This window comes from Pleurodeles waltl, chromosome 7 (assembly GCF_031143425.1).
Source record: "Pleurodeles waltl isolate 20211129_DDA chromosome 7, aPleWal1.hap1.20221129, whole genome shotgun sequence".
In the NCBI taxonomy this organism is placed as follows: Eukaryota; Metazoa; Chordata; class Amphibia; order Caudata; family Salamandridae; genus Pleurodeles; species Pleurodeles waltl.
The window spans coordinates 1524676232-1524699964 of NC_090446.1; the positions used below are offsets into that span (position 1 = coordinate 1524676232).

Here is a 23733-nt window from a genome sequence, read left to right on the forward strand (position 1 = left end):
ACATGGGTGAAATTAGGTGAGGTGCAGTTACTTAAACCCAAAGTAAATCTGATGGGATATGGAGGAAATAGAATACCTGTTTTGGGTTGTTTCAGAGGTGAAATTGAGTTTAAAGAAAAAAAAATCTTCAGTGATATTTATGTGGTGGAGAGTGGAAGATGTTTATTAGGGTGGAGTGAACAGCGAGCTTTAGAAATTATACTGAACCCTAATATGGAAGAACAAGTATTGGTTGTGGATGGTGAAGACATGAAGTCAGTTAAGTGCAAATTAGAATTCCCGGATTTATTTAACGAGAAACTGGGGTGTTTGAAAGGATTCCAACATAAAATCATTTTGAAGGAAGGAGCTGTACCTAAAGTACACAAGGTAAGGAGCGTTCCAGTAGTGCTGAAAGAAGCCTTAAAAAGTGAGCTGAGAAGATTGTTGGAGATGGGGGTGATAGAGGAAGTAGAGTCATCAGAATGGCTAAGTCCAGTGGTTTTGGCACGTAAGCCTAATGGAAAAATTCGCATGTGTGTGGATTTGAGGGACTTAAATGATAACATCTGGATAGATAGACATCCGATACCGAATATAAATGAGCTGTTGGCAAGTATTCAGGGTGGTGAGGTGTTTTCTACCATTGATTTGTCCAATGCGTACCACCAGGTCATGCTGCACCCTGATTCAAAACATCTAACATCTTTTATAACTCCGGAAGGAGCATTTAGGTATCTACGTATGCCCTTTGGTTTGGCATCTGCTTCGGCAGTGTTCCAAAGAATCATGCAAGGTTTGTTGGGTGAGGTAAAAAATGTAAAAAATTTCCAGGATGATGTATTGGTATGGGCAAAAGATGTGAGGGAACATGATATGTTATTGAGGAAGGTATGTTCCATATTGGAGAAGGCTGGTCTGACAGTGGAAATGAAAAAATGTAAATTTGAACGCAAAAATGTTGAATATTTGGGCCATACAGTATCTGGGAAAGGTATAAAACCGAAAATAAACCTTCTGGAAGCAATTGAAAAAGCACCTATTCCTTCGAATAAGGACCAATTGAGATCGTTTTTGGGTCTAGCAGAATATTATGCAAAATTTGTGAAGAATTTTGCTGAAGTGGCCCAACCGTTGCACGCTATAATGAAGAAGAATCAAAAATTTGAATGGTCTAAGGAATGCCAGCAAGCGTATTCTACCTTAAAACTATGCATTGTCGACGCGGTGGAACTAAAACCTTTTGTAGCAGAAGATTATACCATTGTGTCTACCGATGCGAGCATGCATGGCCTTGGAGCAGTACTAATGCAGTCATGCAAAGGGAAGGAACGTGTGATAGCGTTTGCTTCTAGAACATTGAAGGGGGCAGAAGCAACATATTCTGCTATCGAGAAAGAAGCTCTTGCTTGTTGGTGGGGTGTCAAGTACTTTAAAAACTATGTGTGGGGAAGGAAGTTTGAACTGCGAACAGACCATAAACCGTTAATCGATATGTTCACGACAAAGGGTGCAAAGCGTGCATCTTCCAGAATAGCAAAGTGGATGTATTGTTTACAGGAGTATGATTTTGTTATAAGATATGTACCAGGGGTAAAGAACGTTAATGCAGATTGTCTATCTAGACTGCCAATTGAGAATCAAGCCGATGAGGAGGAAGAAGAGTGGATGGTTGCGAGTGTCCAGGATGTGGGAACTGATGCAATTAGTGAGGAACTTTGGCGTGAGTCAGTGGATGGAGATGAGGAATTACAATTGCTGAAGAGATATGTGGGAATGCATTGGTCCAAATTGGGAGAGCGTGTGAGTCAGGTGACAAATTTCAAGAGTGTATGGTCGGAATTGTCCAATCAAGATGGTTTGTTGAGGCGTGGTGACAGGTTGATTGTTCCTTATAAATTAAGAAGGTGGTTGTTGGACGTGTTACATGAGGGTCATGGAGGTATGTCGGGGATGAAGAGGAAGGTGAGAGAAGATTTTTGGTGGCCAGGGATGGACCGGGATGTGGAAAGATTTGTAAGGAACTGTGTGGAGTGTGCATGCAGTGATAAATCCCATGTGGGGGTGAAGACACCGGTTATTCCATTCCCGTTTCCAGATAAACCTTGGCAGAAGGTAGGGATGGACATATGTGGTCCTTTTTTATTGGACACTGGTGACAAGGTTTTTATCATAGTAATGATAGATTATCATTCCAAATGGCCTGAAGTAAGTGTAGTGAGAGATGTCAGGTCAGGTGCTGTGATTGAGTTTTGCGAAGAGGTATGGAGGAGAGAAGGACATCCTGAGGCGGTGGTGACGGACAATGGTCCACAGTTTACATCTGAGGAGTTTGGCGAATATATGAAAAAATGTGGAATAAAGCACATTAGAACTGCCATAGCCCATCCTAGGGAGAATGGACTGGTAGAGAGGTTCAACAGAGTAATAAGTGAAAATATACAATTGTCGGTGCAGAATGGTCTGAACTGGAAAAAGGAAATAAAGAATCTTTTGTGGAATTATCGCACTACTCCACATTCCCTCACGTTGGAGACCCCATTCATGTTGTTAAAGGGTAGAAAGCCGTGTACCAAGGCTGTGCCTGGATGGATGGGTAAAGCAGGAAGAGAGAAGGTGAATGAGGAGGAAATGTTGAAGCAAGTAAGGGTAGGTCAAAAAGCGTATGACGGAAGAAATAAAGGGAGTTGGAAGAAGTTGGGAAAAGTTGAAGATTGGTGATTGGGTAAGAACTAAGGCGTGGAATAAAAAAAAAAGGTGAATCTAAATGGTCAATAGGTTATAGTGTGGAGATGGAGGATGGCAAGAGATGGAATATGAGCGAAATAACGAAGTGTAATGAAGCAGAGTTGCGAAAGTGGAAGAGTATGAGGGATGATAATAAGTGGACCGAGGTGAACAATGAGGTGTGTAGGAGAAGGAGATTGGTGAAGAGACCTGTGTATTTAAAGGATTACGTGACGTAGGAATTTTATGGATTTTATATATATTAGATAAGGTGAAGTTAATTTCGTTATAAATCAGGTTTGCAGGTTGTCATGTAGTGCATAGTATGCTGTTATTGAATTAGGATAGAATTTATTTATGTAAAAGTATTGTAGCTATGATTTTTTTTATTTTTTTTATTTTTGTTTGTAGGATAAGGGGGGAGATGTGTTGGATATTGGAATGTATTGTTGCCTAGTGATGTGGAGAAGAAGCTAGAATGTTGAGGCAGCCTACAGTCAGTTGAGACTAGGTAGCTGCCAGGGTTGGTTGTAATATTGAAGCTTAAATAAACTTATACTTTGGCAACATTGAAAACCACGTTGGAGCATCTTTTCAGTTTGCACTCTGCACCCGGCCGCCCCTGTGCCGCTGAGGGTGTACTTTCTGTGCTACTTGTGTCCCCCCCCAGTGCCCTACAAAACCCCCCTGGTCTGCCCTCCGAAGACACGGGTTCTTACCTGCTGGCAGACTGGAACTGGGGCACCCCTGTTTCCATTGAAGCCTATGTGTTTTGGGCACCCCTTTTTATCTCTGCACCTGACTGGCCCTGAGCTGCTGGTGTGGTAACTTTGGGGTTGCCCTGAACCCCCAACGTGGACTACCTTGGACCCAACTTTGAACCCTTTAAGTGTTTTACTTACCTGTGAACTTAACAATTACATACCTCCCCCAGGAACTGTTGATTTTTGCACAGTGTCCACTTTTAAAATAGCTAATTGCCATTTTTGACAAAACTGCACATGCTATTGTGATTATTCAAAGTTCCTAGAATACCTGAGTGAAATACCTTTCATTTGAAGTATTACTTGTAAATCTTGAACCTGTGGTTCCTAAAATAAACTAAGAAAATATATTTTTCTATATAAAAACCTATTGGCCTGGAGTAAGTCTTTGAGTGTGTGTTCCTCATTTATTGCCTGTGTGTGTATGTACAACAAATACTGAACACTACCCTCTGATAAGCCTACTGCTCGATCGCACTACCACAAAATAGAGCATTAGAATGATCTCTTTTTGCCACTATCTTACCTCTAAGGGGAACCCTTGGACTCTGTGCACACTATTTCTTACTTTGAAGTAGTATATACAGAGCCAACTTCCTACACTAAGGCCTCCCTCTCCAGATATATCTTCTTTCTAACTTTTTGTTTAAGATCACCAAAGACCATATATTTGGTTTTGGAGGTATTTATTTCCAAACCGTGATCTCTGCAAAAGCACGTGAAGTTTTCAAGCAACTTGATTAGGGCCAGAAGCAGTTTGGCATAATAACAGGGTATCATCTGCAAACAGCAGACACGGCACCCTTGCTCCCTCTATCTTGGGTGCATCGCTGTCACAGTCCATTAAATAGGGGGATGCAGACATTAATAAACAGTAGAAAAAGTGTAGGAGCCAATACACATCCCTGTCTGACTCCTCTACGTACTGAAATCTCGTCTGTTGACTCCCCTTGTGGCCCCCATCTAATTCTGGCATAGCTCCCTGAATGCAACTCTTTAATTAAATTTAACAAGGGGCCCGGCACTCCAGCTTTGTTCAAAACTCCCCAAAGTTTCCTGCGTGGGACCAAATCAAAGGCAGACCTAACATCTACAAATGCAACAAACAATGTCCTAGCACCAAGTCCACCACCTTCCCTTTCATTGTGAGGAAGCGGAAGGCCTGGTCAACCGGACTAATCTTCGGTCTAAAACCAGCCTGCAAATGGCTCAGTACTTGATTGGCATCCATCCACTCCTTTAGTCTGCACAATATCTGATGACAGAATAATTTTTGTAAATTGTCCAGCAAACTAATAGGTCCGTAATTCCCCGGTAACCCCCTTTGGCCTTTTTTTAAAATGGGAACAATGATTGCTCCTTTCCAGGTTTTGGGGTAAGAACCACTTGCTAAAACAGCATTGGACACCCTATTAACATAGGGACCCCAATAAGCAAGATCGGATTTGAACAGGTCCGCAGGAATGCCATCCAGTCCAGGGGCTTTACCTGATTTTTGGGCCCTAAGGGCCATCTCAGTTTCCTTAAGGGAAAAGGGGACAAGACTGGGTATAGGTGGCAGTTCCTCAATAGGGTCATTCTCAAAGACACACGGAAAGGCAGGCTCATAACTGTACAACTCTGTGAAGTGGGCAGTCCAATCCTCAGAAGAAATGTGACAGCCAGGCCTTGGATTTTCACTGCACCTATATCTGGCAACCAGGGTCCATAAAAGATGGGAATCTTTATCCCTGGCCGCCAGGAGTAGCTCCTGCAACGATGTTTCTTCCCATTGGTGTTTACTGGTCTTAGTAGCGGATGCATATTCGTGCCTAGCGTGAATTATCTCAGTTCTATCTTTTGATTTTATTGCTCATAGGAGATTACTCTTGGCCTCTTTACAAATCTTGCCAAACCACCCTAAGTGCAATTCTTTGCCCAGACGTTTGTTTCCACCACTAGATCTTGTGAATAACTCTCTTACAGCCACAAATAAGTCCCCATGCAAGTCCAATACCTCAGTCGGGGAACACCGGGAAAAAGTAACAGACAGTTGGTAACTAAGGATTAATTTGCAAAATTTCCCCCATAGTTTAGCTGAGTTTCTAAATGAATCCCATTTCAAGGTACGTTTGTTAGAAGAAACCTCTAGGGGACAAAAAGCATCATGATGTGGTTGTGCAGCTTTTTCTAAAAAAAAAAAATTGACTATCATAGGTTATCATAAGAGGGGCGTGGTCGCTATTGTATTGGTCACCCACATTTAGATCTTTAACGATATGCCATAGCCTCACGTCAATAAGTGCGAGGTCAAGGATTCTACTGTAAGACCCTCTAAAATACGTAGGTTTCGCAGGAGCAACAGATGGAAAACGACCATTCCCTGGGCAAAGACCATAGGTTAACATAAGATCAATGATTTGAGGAGCCCTAACATTAGATTTTAGTTGTTTTCTCTGGGATGTGTATGGGGGAATATTCCATACCCTATCCTCTATCTGGGTAACTTCTGAAAACACAAAATTAGGCTCCAGCATTACATTAAAACCACCAGCTATGATAATACACTGGGTCATGCAATAGTCTAACAAAAAAGCATTCAAGATCTGAATTGTTTGACATTTGGTTTTGGTGGCCAGGTCTATTATATACATTGATACAGAGTAAAGGTAAATCTTGCTTTGCCTGAATAGACGGGGCGAATATATCCGGCAACTCCACATGGAGTTCTCTAACTTTACCCACCTCCGATATTCTTAACCAAGTAACAAGCCCTCCTGCTGCTCTACCCGCAGGGGACCGCCTAGCTTCCCCACAAAAGGAGCTCAACCCCTGTCTGTATATATTTGAAATAGTCCAGGTTTCTTGGAACAAGCATATACTACATTTATCTATATACAGCCCCCAATCAACATTGTCTATTTTGTTTCTGATTCCTGCACATTCCATGTTATGAAATTTGAGGTTAATGTCTTATGGGCCCTGGAGTTCCCCAGTCTGATGCCTGAGGAATATTGAAAAGTTAAGGAAGCTCCGACTAGATAGTCTCTACCATAAAGTTAGTTACCAAAGGTAAGTAACTTATTTGTTGTGGTTACATTGTAGCCCAGAAAACCACGTCACGGATAAATCCCTTTTTGAGATGATTAGAGGCAGATTTCCAGTTGTGAAGTACAGAGTATAAGTGGACCTGCTCCATTTGTTCATTCACCAAAAATGCAAATACCAGAGCTTGGACGGGTCGGACGGTTAAGGATTCATAGACCAACAGGATGCAAGATTTCGTGAGTGGGTAAATAACCCCACTGCTGTATGGGATTCGTTGCTAATTCCATTTTGACATTATTTGTTAATTGTTGAATCTGTATAGCTTAAGATCACTTGGTTCATTTTTTTCTCCTTTCCGGTTCTGTGTGTGTCTTTTCCCCATGTCTGTTTTGGTCCTTGTGCTGGTTGTTTAGAATTTACCCTTCTCCTTGGTTTATGTGAAAAAAAGAGATGTGTTGTGACTTTAATACAGAGTAATGTTCACTGCGTAATGAATGTTCCAGTGTATGTGGTGACAAAGTTGTTGATGTTGCATCCCTGAGGGTTTGGTGCTGTGGTGCCTGGCCTGCAGGGTGGCACAGGGTTGCTGCCACTGAAACCTCCTCTTACTAAAATAAACATATCAGTGGTTTCTATAGAATATCCTTCCTATGTGTAATTATTCCACGTTCTTTCACTCATATATTTGTGTTTTTCTTTTCATCCTTGCAGGTTGTTCTTGATGTAAAAAGAGGGGGTTGCAGGGCCTCCTGACCGCTCGCTTGCTGCCCTGGATAATCCAGCAGAGTGACTGGGACTGGAGACCCCCTTCCACTGGGATCTCATCTGAGGCTCCAGTTCTCTCTTCCTTTCCTTCAAACTGTTACGCTGCCAAAGTAGGACACTTGTACATAGGTATTGCCCAGGCGTGTGCACACAATCGTGTCATGGTCAAGACGAGCGTGCCATAGGGAACAGAAGCAATCAGCAGTGTGCGGGACTGTGCGGCGCTGAGGGGGGTGTGGAAGTAACCCTTCGGGTGTAAGCCGTGTGGGAGGAGCTTCCTGAGGAAGGGGCAGTGATTAACCGTCACCACTTCAGCACAGCTTCTGGTTTAGAGAAATGGCCTCCTGGAAGGGACAGAACATCAGCTGTGCTTGGACAGTGCCAGAGGAAGTGTTTCTAACAAAATGGGAACTCCTGATCCTGTGCTCGGATATCTGTGCTTTCCCAACAGAATGAAACATCTGCTGAGAGATTCCAGGGTGTACTTCTGTACAACCCCATGCTCACTCCCTCATTGCAATGTACTTTTCAGTAGAAATCCATCATCATGTGGCCTGTTTAAAAACAGGGCTCCAAGTAAATACTATTAATCAGAAATATGTTTCCATAAATCACAGTGGATGAGGAGAGCAGTGTGGCCTCAAATCTAGCCAGCCAAATTGTGAGTTTGGCAGCCACTCCCTCTCATGGCTTGTTACAAGACTATTGATTGACTCCCTCAATTGAAAATCTTTTTCTGAAGTGGCCAAAGACAGGACGTCCTCCCCAAGGATCATGGGCTGGCAAACTCTGAGACGATCACAGTCTGCGCAGTTGTGGTGCCGCACGAGCTCGACCTACCTTCAACTGCGAGTTCGCTCCTCAGTAGTGCACACAGACCTCACCAAAGTGCCTCTTCGCTTTTTAATTGTTTGAAATTTTTTATATATGTATTCCAGGATATTTTTTATATATTTGAATAAAACGGAACGTAGCTGTATAGGAGCGTGAGCTGTTCGCCTGCACAGATGGTGTTTTTATATATAATATATATTTTAGTGTTTAGGATTTTACCTTTGTCGCTTGTTGGGATGGGATATTCTTTCTCAGCTCCGTTCTTCCTTGCCCCCCCCAACCCTTACTTTCAGTATTTTTTTGGTTGTCAGTGCCCTGTAATGCCAGGCTTTTTGGTCAAGTAGTTCCGCTCAGGAGAGAGCCCCTGCCAGGCTTAAAGGTGGTGTGGGGATTCCATATCCTGCAGCCATGATTGCTACAATTAAAACATCTGTTTCCTCTTTCACCCTGTCTTTTGCTCAGTCCTCTCCACCCCTGTTTCTGAAGTCACTGTCTTCAGAACAGTGCTGAAAGGTCAAAGAGGTTGGTGGCCAGTTGTAGAAAACTCCGCCTTTTTCATTTTCTTCATTGCCTGTTCTGCCAAGTGTTGCCACGTTATTCCCTGCCAAAATGTATGTTTAAAATGTGTCTATTACACAATAACGTATTGCACACTCGCCAGCAATCTAGTGTTAAAACTCCATTTTCAGTTGCCTCAAGAAAATGGGAGAGCTTAAAAGAAAAACAGCTTTTCTGGTATAATGTTTTTTTTTTTATTATTCTTGTACATCTGTGGGACCAAAAAGAGAAACTTAGCCCGTTCCCCTACCCCATAGAAAAGGAATTTACAGCTGTAATATTGATGTCAGGTAGGCATGTCATTGTTTCTTTTCCAGTTTGTTTTATTGTCTGAGAGGTCAGTTGTATAGATAATTGCTGAATTGTTTTGATTCTGTTTCTTCTTTGCAATGTTCTTGCTTTCTCTCTGATGTCTGCATTGTTTGGGGTGCTATGATATATTCTTTGTGGTGGTTGGGAACTCTCCCCTTCTTTCCTCACCCTCAAGACAGTCTTGTGTTATGCTTGTGGAGCATTGAGATCCTGCGGGGTGACATTTGGGGAGGAGTGACAGAGTGGGTGTAGGTGCTTCCACAATAAAAGCCAGCTGTATTCTGACTTGGGCCTGGTGTGATTTCTTAACAGACTTCAAGAGGGTACATGAACCTGTTGATCCTGGTTCATTATCAGTAATGGTGTACTTCGACGAACGACTACAGAGTGATACAAGCGCCTAGGGACAACTTTCTTTCAACTCACTCCATCAAGTCAAACTTCTGAGTTTTAGAACCGTTTTGCATTTCTACCTTTACTATTTGTTGTAAGAATCTCCATGAAATAGCTTCCTAGCATCAGCTTGCTTTTACAAACCATTTATAAGAATATTCCTATTGTATGTCAACATAGTAGAAATGAAGAAACAAAACCACATTCCTCGCCACTCCCTTCATACTCGCTTCCCATGAGCCACCAATCCATAGAACATTGTTCTTTGTTTTTTTTTGGAAGCTACTCTCACGATAAGGACATTGTTCTAACTTCAGAATCAAATGTCTGAAGCATGTGTAGCTGTAGACCACATGCTTTGCACACTCCTGCCACCTAGTGTTGAGCCCAAAATGTTACAAGTTGCTTGTCTTCAGAGGTTTTGATTTTGAAGTGTGTAGTGTCTTAATTTAAACTGGTCACCCACACAACCACAGAAGAGAGCGTTTAGGGTTATTACTTACCCAACGAGGCTCGTCTGTACTATCTGCATAGTGTGCCCCTTTATTGGCTCACAGCATAGATAGCCAGTTTTCTTCAGCAGTGGATCAATTGTGGAGTACAAGACTTTGCATTTTCTCAATAGGTGGTTCCACAGAGGAACTCACAATTGACATTAGTCCAAAAATATTTTTTCTAATTTTTCATTTTTCGATTTTTCTAAATTTTCTAATCTGAACGCTAGGGCCTTGTTAAGTGCCCCCGTCCTGTGGTATTAGAAATTTTAAAAAATTAATTAGTAAGTTAGGCCTTAAACGTCTATTAGAATATATTTATTTTTTTACAATTTTCTAAAAAGATACCAAAATTACTAAAAAGCTGTCAATCTTAGAGGAGATAGACCAGTAGCTCATCCCGACTCCTAACCTGCATCTTTCCTTGAAGCAGCTTTTAAGGACCTCTGCAGCGCTTGCAAAATTAAAACTGTGCCCAAACCAACCAAGGCCCAACTCCAGGAGTTGTTGGCTGAGTTTGATAGTTCTCATGCAAATAAAGAAAACACTGACAAGATAGGCGAAGACCTAGTCAGTGAAGATGAGCCTGACAACAGTGCTCATGGGGAGGGTGTTTCTTCCAGCACCCCAGAGGATGAGGAAATCCATCTCTAGAGCTGGAGATACTAGCCCAAAGTGTACCCCTTGAGGCTGACTCCTGGCCATAGAAAGAAAAAGGACCTAGATGGGTCTAGCACCCATGAATGGTGACAGCAACAGTAGAAATAGGGAAGGAAAGGAATCTTTTCACTGTAAAATCCCCAAAGGGATTGGCTCAAAATATTTTGAGGGTGATGATATAACCAAGTGGTTCAGTGTCTTTGAGAGGGCATGTCGAATGAGGAGGTTGCACCAGAGACACTGGGGATCTCTTTTCTGGGAGCTTTTATTCAGTCGAGTACAAGGATAGACTGCTGACACTAGATGACGAAAGTGTTGAGTCCTGTGGCCTCATGAAGGAGACCTTGATTTAGTGCTTTGGGCTCACCACTGAGGAGTACAGGAATAAGTTCAGCGAGACTCACAAAACCTTGAGCCACAGCTGAGAAGGTTTTGTTGACTTCTCAGTCTAAACACTAGATTGCCAGATACAAGGAAACAAGATGCAGGACTATGAAGGGTTCCATAATTCAATAATGAAGGAGCTCATATTAGCAAACCGTACATCAGAAAAGTTACACCATCTTTTAGTAGATACATCATCATTGTCTAGTCTCAGAGAGCTGGCTACGAAAGCTGATGAATGGGTCAGGACTAGGATTCCAAAGAAGGATCAAGGGGGGAATACCAACAGAAGGTTCTCAGCTTGTCCCAAGAAAAGGGTAGGCACTGGGGTTGTCAGTGTAGCCTTTGAAGAGTTCTCAGATGAGAACATCCTTCTACATTGGCACACTGCATAGAAAGCCAGCTTCCTACAGGCCTCTGATGCCTTTCGATCCAAAGAGACAGGTGTGCACTGATGCCATCAAAGGTGGGTGCATTATACCGAACTGCAGCGCCAAGACACTCTAATCCCCAACTGCATTGAGCGATGAGGAATTAGGTGGAACTTTCCCTGATGACAAATTGGGGAGGCCCTACCAATAGCCCCGAAGACACAAATGAGTGGAGTACTACCACTTGCATCTCCTTGAGAACTCTGACTCTGGAGAAGAATCTCTGGGCCCTCCAAGAAAACTGTATCCATTACAAAGACAACACCTTGGCTTTCCATCCTAATAGAGCCCCTTGTGTGGAGATGGGACTGAAAGCTATTGGTGATTGACCCCCAGGGGATCAACATTGAGCCCAGTTTCAACTCAAAGTATGGGATTGGTTCCGAATAAGCACCATTCCTTGCTCAAGGAAACACTGGAAACAGCATTGTAGGAAGCAGGCTCTTTATATAGTGGAACAAAAGGAGGTGCACTGTGCGAAAACACCAGCAAACCCCAAAGGTATCACAGAGGCACAAATTACAACCCAAATGCTCTTTTGTGGTAGTGTGGGCGAGCAGTTAGGCATATCAGAGGGTAGTGTTAAGCATGTAAGGTACACACATGGAGCGAGACACACAATAAAGAAATCTGACACAGGTTTATAAAAATAACACATACTTTTATGTAAATTTAGATACCAAGATTACCAGAGTAAGCAGAGTATTTTCAGAGATAGGAAGTTTTAAAGTTTCCAAAAGTCAACTGCATTTTTCTGTAGCTGCAATGTTACTCTATGGGAGTGCAAACAGGTACTTCAGAGCAACTTACAGGACCAATCTTGTGGACTTAAGGGGAGTATGGGGAAGGGGCCTGGGCTACACCAACAGGTCACCTCAGGTGGAACTGGGGCAGTCAGGTGCAGTGATGCAGTTCAGCGTCTGGTGCCCTGTGTAAGTCAATTGGGATTGGTCCGGTCACAAAGATGATGCAGAGGTGGACTGAGAGTCCAGTCGGGGTCAACCACCAAGGGGGTTCAGTTCTTTCGATGCTCTGGGACATAGGGACACCAGTGGTCATGTTCTTCTTCCTCCAGTGCGGCTGAGTGCAGAGGTGGTTTGGACCGTCGGGTTTCTGTCACCAGGGGCAGTAGAGGGTAGACCATAGAAAGTGCAGGCATGGACCTGGCATCTAGTCCGACTGAACCAGCAAGTGGGCACAGGTCTCACGAGCCAGTGGGATATAGGGACACCAGTGGTCCTTTCCTCCTCAGTCTGGAGCGTCTGGGTGCAGAGGTGCAGTGGACTGTCTGGTCTCCAGCACCAGACGCGGCCACGGTAAAGGGGTTGGAGTGGTCTGCAGAAAGAGGCTGCAGACACTGCTGGGAAGTCCACAGTGGGTGACATCAAGGTGGGCTTCGTCTCTGAGGGGCTTTTGAGGACCATGTTGACACCATTGGCCCACTTCAGCTCAGGCTAGGCGGCTAAGGTGCAGTGGTGATGTCCTGTGTCGGGATTCGGTGGTCCCGGGTGCTCACAGTGCTTCTTTTGTTGCCTGCACATACAGGGAAGCAGCTCCTCTGCTCCAAGGGAGTTCTTCTTGGTGATGTGCGAAGCACTGGCAGCTCTTCTGGTTTCTTGAGGCTGCTGCAGCTGGACAGATCAGTTGCTCCTCCAGGACCGGGTGCAGAAGGCAGGATTGGCTCCAAGTCAGTCATGCTCCTCGGTTCCTGGGTCAGCCGACTTCTTGACCTCTCCTTCTTTTGTGTTCAGCTTAGATCTGTTTTCCTGGTATCAGGGGATCCCCTAAATACTCAATGTAGAGGGGATTGAGGGGAGTGAAGGGTAGTACACAATGGGCTACCTACCCTTGCTGTCACCTAGATGACCACTTTCGTTCAGGAGTGGGCATCACTGTCCCAAATGTCCTAATTTCACCACACACAGGATGGTGGAATTGCTAAGGCTGCGTTAATTTCAGGCTGCTCACCCTAGAGGTGTGTTCAGTCTGAAAATGCAACACGCCTCCTGCATAGTTAATTTTGCTGCCTGTCGAGGTGCCAAATGGGCCCTGGGGTGGGGGGTCGGCATCTTCCTTCTGAGGGATGCCAGATCTGCATAACAAATGCGGTGTGCTTCTTTCAAGCCTCCTGTCTTTGAATGCAGATTTGCAGATGGGAGAGGTGTGTAATACTCTGCCAAAGTAGGCTTTATTCCTCACTTCCTGAGAGCAAAGACTCACCACTGGGGGTCAGAATCTCATCTGTTGGCTAGAACTTGTCAGCCCACCAGCAGTTGGTAGGTTTTCAGGAGGCACCTCTAAGGTGCCCTCTGGGTGCATGTATTAATAAATCCATAACTGGAATCAGCGAAGGCTTAATAATATGAGATGTTTGATACCAAACATCCCTAGTTTCAAAGCAGCCATCATGTAGCTTGGGGACCCATTGACTTGTGTCTTACACATGAACTTAAAATGCCTTCCCTGTTCACTTACTACATCTGAGTATTGACTAAAACATACTAGGGGTTGCAGATGTGTCCACACATGCCTTAGGGCTGTAAGGCCTGCTGTAGGGGTGAATTACAGATATTATATGCAGTATTTAGGGGACATGGCGCACAAGCTGTGCGCCATGCAGTGTTTTCACTTTTTGGAGCACCTTGTCACCCAGCCTGCTGTGGCAGTCTGTATGATGTTAGTGCTGGGCCCCTTACAGTGGCACAAGTTATGCTGCAGCTCTTAGGGACCCTTTACTAGGGACTTAGAGGTGGTAAACGTCCTGGCCACTTGGGGATCAAGTTACCAGGTGTCTTCGTTTGTGGAAAGAACACTGGCTCTGGGGACCTGGTGAGCAGGAACGCATTGCACTTCAGTCAAAGTTGCATCACAATCCAGGCAACAATTGTGGGGGTGGGTCTGCAACCAGAACCCAGCTCTCTACCACCATCAGCAGTCGGCACCTCTCTCTGGGGGTTGAGAGTAGTCAACACCAAAGAGTCTGTGACACCAGAAACACCTTGACTGTGACATACCAGGATGTAAGACTGAGAAGGGGGATACAGTTCCCTTGGTTCCGAAACAGCATTTGAAGCCAAATGCTTCTTTAACGCAAATTACTGCTGCTCACTTTTTGCAGAAACTGACAAACTTGTCACCAAGCAGTCAACAATGTATATCGATCCACAAAGTGTGTAATCACGATCGCCTCCTCTGCTGAAGACCCCCCAAAAAAGAGAAAGCTCACATTTCACTAAGGCAGTCTTGGAAACATTGCTGGCATATACCAAAAAGAAAGCATCAGAAATTTTCCTTGCACACACCTCCTCCAACTTTTTCACAAAATGTACATATGGATGTACAACCAGATTCCTGTCTGGAGCAGGACATGAGCCTGACACACTCTCAGCAGAGTAGGATTGAGATATTCCTGCGTACTTGAAACATGCATGGCACAATTATAGACTAGACCAACAAGATGATTCTTCCCTTGATCTTTATTCACCGACAACATCACCTCCAGATGACACACTTGCCATGGGCCCATGCATGTACAAGAAGGTGGTGATGATTTGTTTGAAACCCTCTCAAAAACTGAACGTACAACACAGAACTCAGTTGCTTCTTGAGTTGAAATCTATCCTAAAATATACAAAATGAAATCTGGAATAGTGATCCAGCAGGTGGAGAGAAAATTCAAACCCCCCCCCTCTTTAAGATGCATTTTTTATCACTATTGTGCCACCTGACTTGTTGGTAGTGCATACTGCTCGGATAACAAATGCAGTGTGGTGGGGGTTTGCAGCACAAATCTTATCTGGATTGACATGCTGTGGATTATTCTTCAACCTAATGGTTAGACCTGGAAAATCTCGATTGTGTTTTTTTATTTATTTTTTTATTTATTTTTCTTTTCTTCCTTCTTAGGCGTTGACTATCCTCTGGTGTCAAACTCATGCCCCAAACCACCAATGCTTGGTCGCTATTGTCATTGTTTTCCTGCCATTTAGTTTGGAAACAAAGTCCCACAGTTCCAGGTTGAGACATTGAAAAATCATAGGAAATTGCTGGAAAGGACACCTAGAAACAGACAGATATGGTTGACGATAAAGAAAAATGTTGAAGAGTGAGGGAAGTTGCCAAATAAATAATTATCTTCTGTTGGGCTTCAACCACTTTGTTGGAGGATGTACGGTTGGAAGGATGATAAACTGTCCAAAGTGTCCATTTAGTCTCCGAACGAATGGAATACACCCTTGTTAGATTCTGTCCCAAGTGCCATCATATATTAGCACAGGAGTACTAGCACAAATTTAGCAATGTGTCCTTTCCAAAGGACCATCAGCCAGAGCTGTAAGGCATGTGCAAAACGCCTCCTGTGAACCCGTAAGGTAAGAGTGCAGCAGAGGTAGGAGCATTATGTCATGTCACATTCCAAACAATCCCTTAAGGCTTCAGGGCTCTACAGCGATAAAAAAAAAAATGTTGAAGATTGTTGGACCTGGCCCTTTTTTGCAGGGTTGTGTCTAAACGTGTTGCCCTCTTCCTCCTATTTGTTCTGACATATTTTTGTTGGCTTTAGGACTCTAGGCACTTTACCACTGGTAATGAGTGTTAAAGTGCATATGCTCCCTGTCTAAATTTTATTTATGATTTGTTTTATCCATGACTGGCATGTTTGATTTACTAGGAAGTCCCTAGTATAGTGCACAGGGTGTGCCCAGGGCCCGTAAATCAAATGCTACTAGTGGGCCTGCAGCACTGATTGTGCCACCCACAGGAGTAGCCCTGCAGACAAGTCTCAGGCCTGCCATTGCAGTGTCCATGTGTTCAGTTTTAAACTTCCATTTCGACTTGACAAGTGCACCCTCTTGCCAGGCCCAGACCTTCTCTTTTACTACATGTAAGTAACCCTTAAAGTAGGACCAAGGCAGCCCGGTGAGCCTGGTGCAGTATTTAAACATGTACTGGTGTATTTTACATGTTCTGATAGTGAAATACTGCTAAATTCAGTTTCCACTATTGCAAGACATGTCTGTCCCATAGGGTAACATAGGGATTGCCTGAAATATCTCTTAAGTGTAATTTCCAACTGGGAGAAGATAGAGATCTTGAGTGTGGGGTCTCTGAACTCACAATTTAAAAATACAACTTATTGCAAAGTTGTTTCTTGAATTGTAAGTTTGAAAATGCCACTTTTAGAAAATGGGCATTTTCTTGCTTAACCATTCTGTGCCCCTGCCTGTCTGTGGAATTCGCTTCTGGGTCAGGAAGACACTTTGGCTGTTTGTGCATTCACTCTAGACAGTCGAACAAAGGGAACTGAGGTGTGTCCTGTATATCCTGATAGGTCTTTCTGGGCTAGAATGGTGGGAGGAGCGGACACTTGCAACTGAATAGGGCTGTGCCTGGCCATACGTACCTGGAATGTGGCTGGGACCAGGGCAAGAAATGCAGGGTCTTGTGCACTACAAATATTTTTCTTTGAGATTTGCCTACTTCAAAGACAGAAAGGGGTGTAAGTACTGGACCTCTGACCCCACAAAGTTAGAACAGTTGCTGTAGGAGGGACTGCCACTCTGCCTGTTACTTTGTTGTGCTGGCCTGCTGCTTCTGTCCTGGGAGTGAAAGGACTGGACTTTGTTTTCAAGGTTCTCCAAGGGATTGAACTGAGCTTGCTTCCTGTTCAGCCTCAGGGACATCAAAGACTTCACCTTGCTAGCGCTTGGGCTTTCTTTCTGAGAATCCTGATTTGCCAGGTGGTGCCAAATCCAGTTCCTGGGCCCTTGGGAGAGAGTTCTGGTGCAACAAGAAATAAACTAGTGCATCGACTTCCAGAATGACTTCGGAACCGCTGCCACTGTCTGACCCTGTGCTGCTGCCTGCACCTGAGTCATGTTTCCAGCTGAGTGCAGCGACCATGACCTACACTGCAGGACCGACGCCTCCGAAGTCCCTCCACAGCGTGAGTCCAGAGTGCCATTTCACCGATGTCCATGGCACCTAACTCCACTGCAGCACCTGTGGCCCCAGGGTGTGATCGCGACACCGTGAAGTCAACGCCTTGCGTCTTGACCTGCAGGATGCATCGACCCTGCCTTGCCATAAGGAACAGACTCCTCGCTGCCAACACCACATCACCTCCTCTGTAACTGTAAGGAACCGACGCCTCACCTCCCCTGCCTAGCAGTAAGGAACCAATGCCTCACCTCCCCAGTGGCAGTAAGGAACTGACGCTACGCCGGCTCCAGCGACGCCTCTTCTCCTAGACCTCATGCAACATCTTTGTTTTCTCATCGGTTTCCAAGGTACGGTAACCGGGGTCTACATGACTCGAAGCCTGCCCATGCTCCCTCATGTGTGGCGCTGGGCTGTCGGAAGCAACTGTGTCAAGTTGTTGTGATAGCCCCATGTGGAGCTATTATGTTTCTAAGTGCTATACTACATTTAATCTTTAAAAATTAGTATCTTGTGTATGTTGGATGTCTGTCATTTTTATCTAGTTTTATTCAGATAAATGTTGGCTATTTTTCTAAACTAGTGTGAAGTACTTTTGTGGGGTTTTCTCTGTGTGTGTGTGTGTGTGTGTGTGTGTGTGTGTGTGTGTGTGTGTGTATATACACACACATACTTTACACATTGCCCTGGAGATAAGCCTAACGTCTTGAGCCAATCTACCAAGGGTTTGAGCAGGGGTTATCTTAGTTGTGTGACTCCCTTATCCTGACTAGAGTGAGGTCCCTACTTGGACAGTGTGCAAACCACTGGCAAATAGAGACCTCATTTCTTAAAAAAAAAAAAAAAAAAACAGATCTCAAGCAGATCATGAGTCAGACATCGACAATACATGTATTTTGAGCTACAGAGAGAAGAGGTGTTTCAAAAGACCCATAGAGAGATAGAAGTTCCAAAAAAGCAAACAAACTGACAAAGCCATAGTGGGGTAAAATGCTTCATACTCAAGGACCCCAAAGTCCTTGACCAGAAGGGAAAACGAAAACTAAGGGACTTCGTTGGTTGAAGATAAGACACAGATGAAGGCAGTCTTTCTGACGCAAACTTGTGGTGGTGATAATGTGAAATAAACACATCCTTCCCTTAACTTCAAAAGGACAAATGTGACCCTGGGCTTATTTACAAATGGACTCCAGGCTGTGAGATACTCTGAAGGGGTGTGGGAGCTACTGGTAGCTGACGATCAACTGGCTGGAGACACCTGAGCAAGATTATAACTCCATGACTGCCCTGATCCCTAGGCCCCTTAGGTTTACTCTAGCAAACCCTCAGCTTATTCCTCAGGCAAATAAATGTAATTGCCGAATCCTCAAGTTTTTAATATTCTTCCTGCCTCTGAGTGGATCCTGAAAGTCTTGAGCAGTATCCCAGCATGCTAGCAGCCAGGGTACTGATGTGTGGGAGGATGACTATCCCTCGCTAGGGGCCAGACTAGATAAGTACTAGACCACCTGTTCGGGAATGTTTAAAACAGGAAACTAAAATAAAAGCTGATTAGCAGAGTGTAGGATTCTTCCTTGATTCTAAATGTTGAAGCGCTCAAATAGAAGAAATATTTCTGCATTGTAGTCAAATGTGTGCATGAAGCAGAGGAATTTGAAGACACATTTTTTGCTCAACTGGAAGCAGGCGCAGATGGACTGTGGTCGGAGTTACATGATCATTTTCTTTTTATGTTGCACACTAGTCCAACCACAAAGCTCTGGTTCATTTGAAGATTGAAAATGGCGGAATCTTCAAGGCTAAGTAGAGAACAACACAATAATCAACCCTTGACAGGGTTCTAACTGAGGCCAAAGGAGCCTGCAGATGGTGTGAAAAATGGGAGACTTTTGCTCAAGAGATGCAGAGCATGAGAAAATGCTGAAAAGTTTGCATTCATTTGAAATTTGCAAGAAATAATTTGATCGTGCCAGAGGGGTCTCCCAGGTGTTTTGTAGGCGCTCAGTACTGTTGTCCACCAATAACATCTCAGTTTTATTAGCTTTAGGATGTTTTGTGATCCACCACTGGACTCTGTATAGACAGGTACTTGGAAGGTGAATTGAGTGCCTGATCATCAAGATCCACAACCAGCTAAATATTGGTAGCGTATGAAATTGCAGTGAAATGGAGAAATCTAATCACTTGAACTAAAGGACACACATGAACATTAAACAACATCAGGAAGAGAGACGCACCTTGAGTGACTCCGCAGGAGACAGAAAACAATTTAGAACGATACAGTGAAAGAGTCACTGGTTGAGTATGTCCATCATGGAAAGAGGAAAATTAGACCAGGACCCATTTGTAACAGTTGGCATCAGCTGGTTAAGAGGTCTGCCATGATCTACCATACTGAAGGCTGCTGAGAGGTCGAGCAGAATAGGGGCAACTGAATTTTCCTGGTCTAAGATGTATATTTTGTGCCTGACCAGGACAAAAGCCATGCTTGCAGGGATCAAGGCAGGTGGTATCTGCCAGGTAGTGAGCTACTTTGCTTGGCTACAGCACGCTCAGCGATTACACCAAGGGTGAGGAGTATTTTTAGTAGGTTCATAATTGTTGGTCCAAGTCCAATCAATGGTGTCTTTTTTTTTTAGGAAGGTGGGCATGTGGGGTAACTACTCCTGTCTTTCATTCTGGAGGAACCATGCCAAAGGGAAAACACAGATTGATGATGTATGTCAAAGAACGGGCAACAGCATACGAGCAGGACTGCAGATGTGAGAGTGGACAAGGATTTAATTAGCCTTAACATGGGTGTGACTTTTTCCTGGTCACTGAAGGCAAAGCTAGCTCAGATTTGAGAAAAAGAACAAAAAGCTAGTGACCGAGAGGTTCATGTTGAAGCGATTTGCAAATTCTTTTTTGTATTTTGGAGGCGAAGAACTGTGCCAGCTCTTCACAAAAGTCTTGTGAGATTGAGGAAGCAGGCAGTAGCAAGTTTTGAGAAGTAACTTCATAATCTGAAAAAGGGTCTTGGAACAAATTAGTAGATATGAGTATGCAGTTGCACAGATACTCTGATTGTGCCCAAAATAGATCTATCTTGTAGGTAGGACATGAGTTGGAATTTGTAATTTAGAAAAGCTGTGTATTGTGGTCACCATTTGTTTTCTGACTCTGAAGAACTCAGCTGTCCTTTAGTTTATCAGTAAATCATTTGCTTGATGATTTGTAAGAATAAGTCCTACGGCATCTGATAGGGAATTCTCGGTCCTAGATCTTGGGGTATTTCAGAGTTAAAGTTAGTAAAAGCCTCATTAGGCTAATTGAAGCTGGAGACAGTGCTCAGAAAGGACTGTAATGCTTCAGTTGTCCTGGTGAGACTGATTTTCCTCCGGACACGGGAACATTTGATAAAGGGATTTGTTAAAGGTGTGTCCAGGGCAGAGTGCAAATGTCTAGCGGCTTAACTGAGACTTTTTTTTTATTCCAAATGGAGTCTAGGGTATGACACCTTATGAGAGTTGCCTGATGAATACTTGGGCAATCTTGAAGTACTTTATAGTTTAAACCATTTGCTTGATGGTTTGTAACAAGCTGTGGAGAGGTTTGATTGGAGCACACATGAAAAAATATAAGAACCAAGTTCAAATCCCATTGGGACATCATAAACAGAGAAAGGGGAAGCATATATTGTAAATTCTTAAGAAACACATCACTATACACGATTAAAACAAAGAGGGCTAGTCCAGCAACCACTAAAAGGCTGAAAGAGACAACGGATACCCTTAACAGTAGCCAAGGCAAGTGCTTGCTGGGCTAGGGACACAATATACAGCACCACTTCAGACAGATTAACATGAGATGGGTCAATATGCCTAGAAAGCCAAAAACTTGCACCAAAAGCAATCATCTACAGATTTGGTTGAGGGACGTTTGTCTCTCCAAGATGACTTCAATGTCAGGGGGGAGATCAAAAGTGCTCAACTGCCTTTGCTCAGTCTCCAAGCATGGAAGTTGAACATTTGCAGGTTCAGGTGCAGAACCCTGTGCTGCTGCTGGAACATCTTTCATCCTGAAGGGGCAGCTTGATCGGAGAACAAATGCTCCTGCCCTCAGACCTTGGAGCAGTATTTGTGGAAGCGTTGAAGAGTCTCAATTGCCATTCTACGTGGAACGCGTCTGAGCAAGGGACACCATGGAACTCTGCAATAGTGCTGACATTGTGCATTCTCAGCAGTGGTGAAAAGATCAAGCCAAGGTCTCCTTATTAGCCAAAAGAGTCCTTACGCAACCTTCACATATAGCCACCATTCATGAGGCGTTGATGGCTGAGTTTGTCTGCCTGGACGTTGAGAGAGCTTACCAGGTGGGCAATCACCAGGAAAATCTTCTGCCATTTTAGCTGTGTGCAGAGGGGCAGTTTCTCTGGAACAGGATCCATGACCCCACTCTGCTCTCCTGTTGCAGTACCACATGGTGGTGGGATGCCCATCAGCACTTGTATCAGCTTCCTCTTGATGGAGAGAAGGAAAGCTTATAACACCAAGTGGATGTCCCCCAGCTCCTAAACTAGATGTGAAGCCATACACCAGATGCCTCTCCCAGGTGGCCTTCCCAACCCAGAAGCAATGCATCGGTCATCACTGTCCGCTCCAGATGAACAGGGAGAGGGGTTTGCCACTGACCAATTTGTGGTCCAGCAGTCAACACTGATATTGTTTGGATTAACCTCTGAAATCTGGACATGATCAAAGAGGTCCCCCTGATGCTGTGCCCAGTGGGACTTCAGATCCCACTGGAGAGTCTGCATATGACATCTGGCGTGCTTGACCCACAGGATGTAGGAGGCCATTACTCCCAGCAGCCTCAGAGTCATCCTCACTGAGATCCAGGACAGATACTGAAACATTGGGAACATATCTCAAATGTCCTAGACACTCTGTTCCAGGGGAAAGAAGTGAAACTCTAGCATCCAGAATTGGATGAATGGGGAGTGTCTGTGAAGGAGCCAGGTGTAACTTCAGCACATTGATTGTGAACCCAACTGATTCAGGAGGTTCAGTGTGGTCTGGCCTTGGTTGACACTGCCTGAGGTAAGGCTGCCTTTAACAGCCAAAGTTGGGGAAGACCGAGACCCATGACCTCAAAAAAAGCCCTTCAACCACCACATCTTTTTTGTGAGCAGCTGAGGGGCACTGGTGAGAGCAAAGGGGAGCACAGCAAGTTGCAAATGCTCCTACCCAACCATGAACTGCAGACGGTGCCTGTATCACGTCAAAGTCCACAATGGATTGCGCTTTGTCTTTCGTTGTCGACAGCATTAACGTTGATTTTCCATGATCCAGCATGGGTTGTGGCACCAGGATTGAAGCGGGTATCAAAGCAGTAACATAGTCCGTACATGGTCAAGAGGTCCAACTGGTGCCAGGGGGAGGACCACCCACCAGCGGAGCCCTAGAGAGAGATCCTCATAGTTCTTTGGGGCCTGAAGGAATGCCAGAGGGAGCCAGTAGCAAACCAAATAGGTGCAGCATACCTTCACCAAAGTCCTGGATTTGCTGCTGTGTCACCAATGGGCCCAGGAATTCTGCTTGACTCGAAACAAAAGTTGGAATTGGCTACAGTGGGGATTGCCTTCAAGAGCGAGCCTGAGAACACTAACGCTCTTGCACTTCTATGGAGTTTGAGAGTGGTGGAACTAACTAAGTCCTGCTTGGACATTTTATGTTTAATCTTTGATGTATCCAAAGACTTTGAGTGTGATGAAAATCAACCACAGGGATAACTTCGGGAGCTGGACCAGCTCTAGGACCTTTCCTTCAACCTCAACAGCGTAGAGTCTTCCAGTGCTTGGCAACATAGTTTGGTTTGGAGCAGAATGACTTTTGCGGTAAGTCACCCCACCCCACCCACCACCGAGACTGCGTTTCCAGTCTGAGTACCTGACGCCAGCAGCGCTCCAAATATAAATGAATGGGGAATCTTTTGTTGATTGCCGTCAGCATCGGATCTACATGTTTCCTTATTTGGTTCTGCTACTAATGACATTACTCATGAGGGTTCTCTAATGAAGTAATAATTTGATGATTAGGGGTCAAAACGTTGACGGACGTGTGTTGGCTTTAATGAACTTTTTGCTGCATGCAGAAGTCATTGGGTTATTTCGGACTAGGGTTCCTGGATACAAAAATGTCACCAGTTTTAAGTCAACTTTATGTTTGGTTTATTAAACACTGTGCGCTGTTGTTCACTATTTTGCACCGCTCACTAAACATTGCACCACTTGCCGTTCATAAGGAGTGCATACGTTGTTTTTGTTTTTGGAATATTTTGTCTGTGCAAATTTTGTTAATGTCTTGGTGTTGGACCTGGCCTTTTTGCAGGTTCATCCCCAAACTTTTTGCCTCCTTCCTCCTATTTTTTCTTTTTTTTTACCAGTTTGTGTTGACTTTAGGACTCTGGGAACTTTACCACTGCTAA

General features: G+C 44.3%; 1 protein-coding gene across 9 annotated transcripts in view; it reads left to right on the forward strand.

Annotated features, from left to right (window-relative positions):
- The window catches only part of ARHGEF1 (Rho guanine nucleotide exchange factor 1), a 579253-nt gene extending 570002 nt beyond the window's left edge, over positions 1-9251 (forward strand). For all 9 annotated transcript variants that reach the window (XM_069201362.1, XM_069201364.1, XM_069201365.1 and 6 more), the window contains one exon: positions 7209-9251. The gene's annotated coding sequence lies outside the window, so the exon portion shown is untranslated. The remainder of the gene's footprint in view (positions 1-7208) is intronic.
- The last annotated feature ends 14482 nt before the right edge of the window (positions 9252-23733 follow it).